Genomic DNA, 6,931 nt, shown 5'->3' with positions numbered 1-6,931 from the left:
AAGAATATTTGCGCGTCCACTGCGTAGCTTGATAGCGCACCAAGGCAAAAAATTATTATGCTTTTACCGCTAAACACATTCGAAAAAACCTACCCGAAGTGGCAACCATAAAGGCACCGCCACGTTTCTGCCTCCCATTTCTGCCATGCTCACAATAAAGGATGCGAAAACTAGCATTACACCGTCCATAGGGACAGTGTGTAAACTTGCGTCAGCGTATCGTGGAGAAATATCGCATCGCCATTTATAAAACACTAAGGTAATTATTAGCGTGCCTTAAAGGATGTCTTTGCCGCCACCTTAACTAGATAGCGCCTCCATAATCAAGGGAGCCTCCGTATCGCTTAGATTGCGCGTCTCGCTTGAATGGCATCTCGTCGTCGGCGCAAGGCGGCGGCGCAAAGTAGCAACATGGCGGCGTCCTGGCAGTTGCACGTCTCAATGCATGAGTGCTAGATTTGGTTATGTTGCCTCGATAAGTGAACGTTGTGGCCTGTTTTATGTGTGACGCCAGTCGTGGCAGCTTATTGCGTAAGGCGCTTCAATGCTGAGCGCAAGGTCGTACATTAAATCGCGGCCATGGCGGCCGAATGTCCACGGGAAAAAGGAACAGAAATACGCGCGTGTGCTTGGATTCAGGGGCACGTTGAAGAATTCGAAATTGATAAACTCACTCCGAGTCCCTCACTGTAGCGTACCTCATGAACAAAGCGGGCTTTTGGTGCGTAAAATCCAACATTAAATTTCTAGCGTTATGAGCGAGCAAAATTTGAAAAGTGTCAGTTTCAGCCACTGTATATATTTCGTGGGCAAGTGCTGTTATCCCACCCTGTGTCTCCTTCCGCCCCCTTCAACTTACTAGGGCGGAGGAAGTTTTGCTTAGAAGGCTTCGGGCCAGGGTGGCCCTTACACCAGCTGTGGCCTCAAAGTGGAAGTGGTCGTATTTACCAGTGGGTGCTACGTGTCCAGACTATTCAGTGCTAGTGACGGATAGGCAGATGCAGCGTGCCACCTAATACGCACAGGTCCAGGCTTACAATCGAAACTCTCATGTCTCCTATTGCAACCTTGCCTCCGCTACATGCAGTGTCGCATCCAGCTATGACTGCTGGGCACATGGCAATAGATTCCCCAAAACACAGCTTCAATTAGTACACAACACAGGCTTCACAGCACAGATATAATAGAGGTATACATATAAAGAATTAAGGCTTCAAGGCAAGTTGTGATTACAACAAAAACATATGAAAACGAAGTATTCAAACACGTTACACGGTGTTTTTCAACCATGTCTGCGAGTGACTTGGGAAATTTCGACGTCGCGCCGAGTTTGCATGAGGCGAGAATGGGGATCATAAGATGTTCAACGCTTGGCGAAAATTTTAACTTTGCAGCTGTGATTATATTTGTAAAGAAAACTGGTGCCACACATTGTTCCTCTTTTTCGTTTTTACGCACAGTTCGTGCCATTAGCAAAATTCATTGTTGAACTAAACAAGACACTTGATCATAGTGCTTGAAGAGAACAGGTATGCCGTGGGTAATGCGTAGACGACACCAAAAGCGTCAGATTTAACCACAGCCTATGCAGTAAATTGTGTATTCAAGCCGGGCGGGAGCGTTTTAATTGTGTTTCATGAAAGGCGGGGCTGCAGAATTTAGCACGCTTTCCGGGGACCACTATTATTGCCCTAAAGATTATATTGCCTTCGAGGCCAGGCACTCATGGGTCTGGCCAGTATAAGCTGACAAGCGAAGTGTATACCACTCGCGCTAACGATAGTGTCTGCTCAGTATCGCAACGTTACATGCCGCGAAATGTACCTAAATTTCAAACCAAACACCGTTTGCAGTTCTCCGCGGGGGCGCCGCCTCCCAGAGAGGGAGTCCATGTTTATATCGCGCAAGTGCGCCTACGTACATGGCAGCCCTGTGAAGACACTCATAGTAACACGTGACTACAAAAATCATTCAAGCCGACATCATTTATTCGTTTACTATCTTGTTTCGATTGATGACTTCGAGTGAAGAGAAATAATGAAACACGCAAGCCGAATGTCCATGTGTTTTTATTTTACTTCGTGCCGTATGGTAAGAGAGATGTACTTCCATTTCATCTCCTTGTTCCCACGTCACCCACGTGCGCGCGCAGAGAACCGAACTATGTCGTTTTTACTTGCGTATACCAGCGCCGCGCTCATGCTCTTTCATCGTCTCACGCCTACCTCATTGGTCGTGATTACGGCGCTCGTCAGGTGTTCTTGTGCATGCAGAGCGCGAGAAATCACTTGCTGCGCAAAACAAGACAGACAAAAGAGCTCACCCGCGATACCGTCACTGGAACTTTACCACTCAGCAAAAATGCGACAGAGCAAATAGAAGGCAGGACCGGTGACGTATCCTTCAGGCGATCCTCTGGCCGGAGTCCTCCAGACAGAATTTCGCTTGTTGAGCCTAGAGAGGAAAAATGGAGAGGGCGTCTATTTCGGTGGTTACGCTCGTCTGCTGCAATCACGGGTTAGTGCCATTCCAAATATTTCTATCTCTGCTATTAATGATCAAATCCAAAGAAGTGTTGCCGCAGAACGCTCCTTAGAGGGCACGTAACCACATCCAAAGGATGACCAAAATATCACTGCGGCTCTGTGAGGGTTCTCAAAAAAGGGCGCTTACCATGGCACCTGTGCAATTGAATTTATTTGCGCGTGCTTGGATACCAGTTTTTGTATTAAAGAAGGTAACAGTTTCGTCCAAATGGAGAAGTACTTAATTGTAATAGTGAAGTGCTAGACAACTACGCGTCGTAAGGTTGAGAGTTTTGTGGGCTACCTAGCTCAAAGTAAACATTTTCTTGCTAAAGAAATAGCAAGCACGATCTCATGTGCACCTAGTCAAACAGGAGCCACGTTGTCATCATGAAGTACTGTCGGCATCAAGAATGGAACTCTTGTAGCAGCCTCTCACTTCAGGGTATCTGCGACAAGTGAGTTTACGTGATCTCTAACACTTAAGCACGCTGGAAGACAACGCACGTGAAGCGACACGCCGTCTCGGCTCCCTCAACTATGCACCCGCCTCAGGTTACCTCCGATGTACCGCACGCAACCAGGGAATGTGCTCAACCAAACGAATAACACTGCGCAGCCACTGGCCCCCACCTTCCCACCCCGTCCCATGTGTGCCATACTATGGCCACCATACATACATACATACATACATACATACATACATACATACATACATACATACATACATACATACATACATACATACATACATACATACATACATACATACATACATACATACATACATACATACATACATACATACATACATACATACATACATACATACATACATACATACATACATACATACATACATACATACATACATACATACATACATACATACATACATACATACATACATACATACATACATACATACATACATACATCGTAGTACGTGTACGTACGCAGTGCACAAGTATCCGGAAGCATTTAACTTTGTTGTCTTTTTGTTGAGCAATGTCCATAACTTGTACAATCTCGAGGGCCGAAATTGAAGGGCAACTTCTTGAAATTCATCAAAGGGTTTGTAGGCGGGCTTAGAATCGATAAACCCTACCCTTAGTTCAACTCAAGGACACAATATTTACTTATTTATTTATTTCTTTATTCATTCATTTATTTATTTATTTATGCATACATGTGTCGAATCAGCTAGGTAGGGCGGGAGATGAGCAAGATTGTACTGAGTGATGTAAAAAAAGAAAGGGAAAGGTATTTTTCCCCTTTTTTGACTTCTTGCTTTTATTTCTTTCTTATTTTGGTTTGACATTTGTGATGACTGTTGCCTAGACCAAGGAAATATTTTTGGGTGGTCCTGCGCACTAGCAGCCCCTCCTTCCTCCCCCTGTGTACATAAAGCCCTGTTTTCCATGAATAAAATTCAGTTGAAGTCCCGCGTTCGTGTTGTCTTTCTCTTCTCGTCTGTGTTCAATTGTGCGCTGTAACGATGTTTCAGAATGCTATTCATGACCAACTAGCCCAGCTGTCCATACTTAGCGATATCGTTTCAGATGCTTCTTTTTCCGGTGCTTGCGTAAGCTAACGTATAGGTTTACGACTAGCGATTGCGGGTTTCGTCTAGCCAGTTCTTGCTAAATTTCTTTCTCTATGATTTAAAAAAAATTCCTTTCACATGGTTTTTTTTTCGGTGCTTCTGTGTGCTAACGCATAGGTTTACTGCGTAGTTGTTCTGCGGAAACCAGCAAGGTGGCGAGAACTAATGAATAAAGGGAAAATCAGACATCTACCCATCCGTCACTTGCCTTTGCTTCGCGTTGTCGACAAATTCGACTTCGCCCTGCCATCTGCTAGCCGCCTGGTTAGCTCAGATGGTAGAGCGGCTGCCCCAGAAAGGCGGTGGTCCCGGGTTCGAGCCCCGGACCACGACGAATCTTTCTTCAACTATGAGGCTTTCCTTTCGAAGAACCCGTATGTGTTTCCTTTGTAGCAATTGCTACGGAGGGGTGGATGTCTGATTTTTGCCTTCATTCAGGTTTACGACTAGCGATTACGGGTTTCGCCCAGCCAGTTCTTGTTGAATTTCTTTTTCTATGATTTACACAAAATTCGTTTCAGATGCTTTTTTTTTCGGTGCTTGCGTGAGCTAACGCATAGGTTTACGACTAGCGATTACGGGTTTTGTCGTGTCAGTTCTTGTTGAATTTCTTTCTCTATGATTTACACAAATCTCCTTTCAGATGCTTTTTTTCCGTTGCTTGCGTGAGCTTACGCGTTTCGTCTTGCCCTTCCTTGTTGAATTTCTTTCTCTATGAGTACACAGAGGAAGCTTTAGTATATAAAGGCGAGGATCAACGTCACTGTCGATGGAGCCAGCATTCAAACGAAAAGCGCACTCATGGTACGTTACACAATCTTCATGGGTGCACTGGAATCTCCACACAAGTTTCTTCTTCAGTTCCCGAAATCAACTGGGCTTATGCGAACGATGATCAAAAAGTATTTACGTAAAACATCCGCAGCTCGCGACTTTATATGGAGACCTCTTATCTTTTATTGAAAAATTCTAAACTTATCGTTTCGCATTACGGAGTATATTTGCCCGTCCACTAGATTATACGCGCAATAAGGCATGACATCGTAATAATTTCACCGCTAGACACTCTAGAGTAAATCTGCGCGAAGTGGCAACAGGGAAAGTTGCCGCCTAGTTGCTACTTCCCATTTCTGTCAGGTTCACAATATTAAATACATTATGCGAAAACTAGCATATACACAAGCACGTCCATACGGCCAATGTGTAAAGCTCATGAATATTTAGGAGAAATATTGGATGACCATTTATGAATCATTTCGCTAATTTTTATCGTGCCTTAAGTTTTGCGTTTGCAGGCCTCTGAGCTAAATCCCGCCATGGTAATGAAGAGGGGCTCAGTATCGCGTTGATTGCGCGTCTTGCCTGAATCGCATCTTGTCGTTGGCGCATGCGCGGTGGCGCAATGTATCCACATGGCGGCGTCCTCGCAGTTGTATATTTATATGCATGGGCAATGTCGACCCAAATAGGTTGCGAAGCTTCGAACGAAAGCAGTTCAATAAAAATTCTCACCGACATCAGCAAGGGTGGTTATGGGAGCAGCGACTGGAAACGATAAAACATTGGAAAAGATTGGAAAAGATAAAAGCGTTTTTTAATTCAAGCGAGACACAGTTACATTCATTAACGAATAATAAAAGTCTTGGTCAATTTTACACATTCGTGAGGAGCTAAGGAAATAGAAGTTTATTTAGTTTTATTGTTACCAAAAATACATTTCTTTTCAGCACCCCTAGTTACGGGGGCGTTGACGCCGCGATAACTCTTAGTGCAATGTACCTCTTGAAGCGTGCAGAAAGGCGCGCTCGTAAAGGTCACCTCTAGAAATACGCCCCCCCCCCCCACACACACACACACACACGTTGTGCTTTCTTGCTTGCCGAAGTTTGTCTGAATTTGGTGACGCGGGGTAACTTCATCACCTAAAGCACTCCACACAAGCCCTCATCAGCACTCTAACCTAAAGCTTTCGTCGGCCTCCAAAGAAAGTATGTTCTCTGCAGTGGTGCGATTTCGACAACCGTACGGTTGGCTTTTCCCTGTACCGCTTTCTGCGCTGAATGCTGGATACGCCCATCAAGTCGAATGGCGGATAATTCGAATATATAGCTGTAAAGGCAGGCGAACAAAACAAGTTTCGCGACTTAAAAAACAAAATGGCATCACTTCTGCTTTTAAGGGATATGACGTCACATTATTTTTTATTGTGCCGGAATTGTTCCCTCCGCATACAGATGGCGCTAAGCCCCATGAACCGGCGATAAACCGCCATGTTTTGAACGTATGGACTCCTAAGGAAGCTTCGCTACCAGGCATATTTACCTTGGCATGGGCGCAAGAGTTGTTTTTCTTACATCGATACGTGAGCGTTCGAGCTCGTTTTGTGCGTGATACAAGCCGCGGTCGCTTAGAGCGTCAAGCTTTTCACTGCTGAGCTCAAGGTCGTACATTCAATAGCGGCCACGGCGATCGAATTTCGACGTGGGCGAAATGGAAAAACAAGACGAAAAAGAAAGAAAGAAAAAGATGATCGCGTAGTTGGATTTAGGTGCACGTTACAGAACTCAACATTGATAAAGTCGCTCCGAGTCCCTCATTATGGCGTGCCTCATAATCAAAGCGGGCTTTCGGCGCGTAAAACCAAACAGTGCAATTTCTAGCGTTATGAGCGAGCAATGTTTAAAAAGCGTAGGTTTCAGTCACTATATATATTGCGTGGGCAAGTGCTCTTATCCCACACTCTGCTCCTTACCCCACTTCTGCTCCCTCCCTCTTCACCTTACTAGGGTGGAGGAAGTTG

At 44.9% G+C, this 6,931-nt stretch overlaps 1 non-coding gene across 1 annotated transcript; it reads left to right on the top strand.

Annotated features, from left to right (window-relative positions):
- The first annotated feature begins 4,390 nt into the window (after positions 1 to 4,390).
- TRNAS-AGA (transfer RNA serine (anticodon AGA)) lies at positions 4,391 to 4,465 on the top strand. Its single transcript has one exon. It is a non-coding gene; the product is annotated as a tRNA-Ser (tRNA).
- The last annotated feature ends 2,466 nt before the right edge of the window (positions 4,466 to 6,931 follow it).

This window comes from Dermacentor albipictus, chromosome 9 (genome assembly GCF_038994185.2).
Source record: "Dermacentor albipictus isolate Rhodes 1998 colony chromosome 9, USDA_Dalb.pri_finalv2, whole genome shotgun sequence".
In the NCBI taxonomy this organism is placed as follows: domain Eukaryota; kingdom Metazoa; phylum Arthropoda; class Arachnida; order Ixodida; family Ixodidae; genus Dermacentor; species Dermacentor albipictus.
Note: the sequence above shows the minus strand (reverse complement) of the source record. Positions and strands in the feature narration are given on the sequence as shown.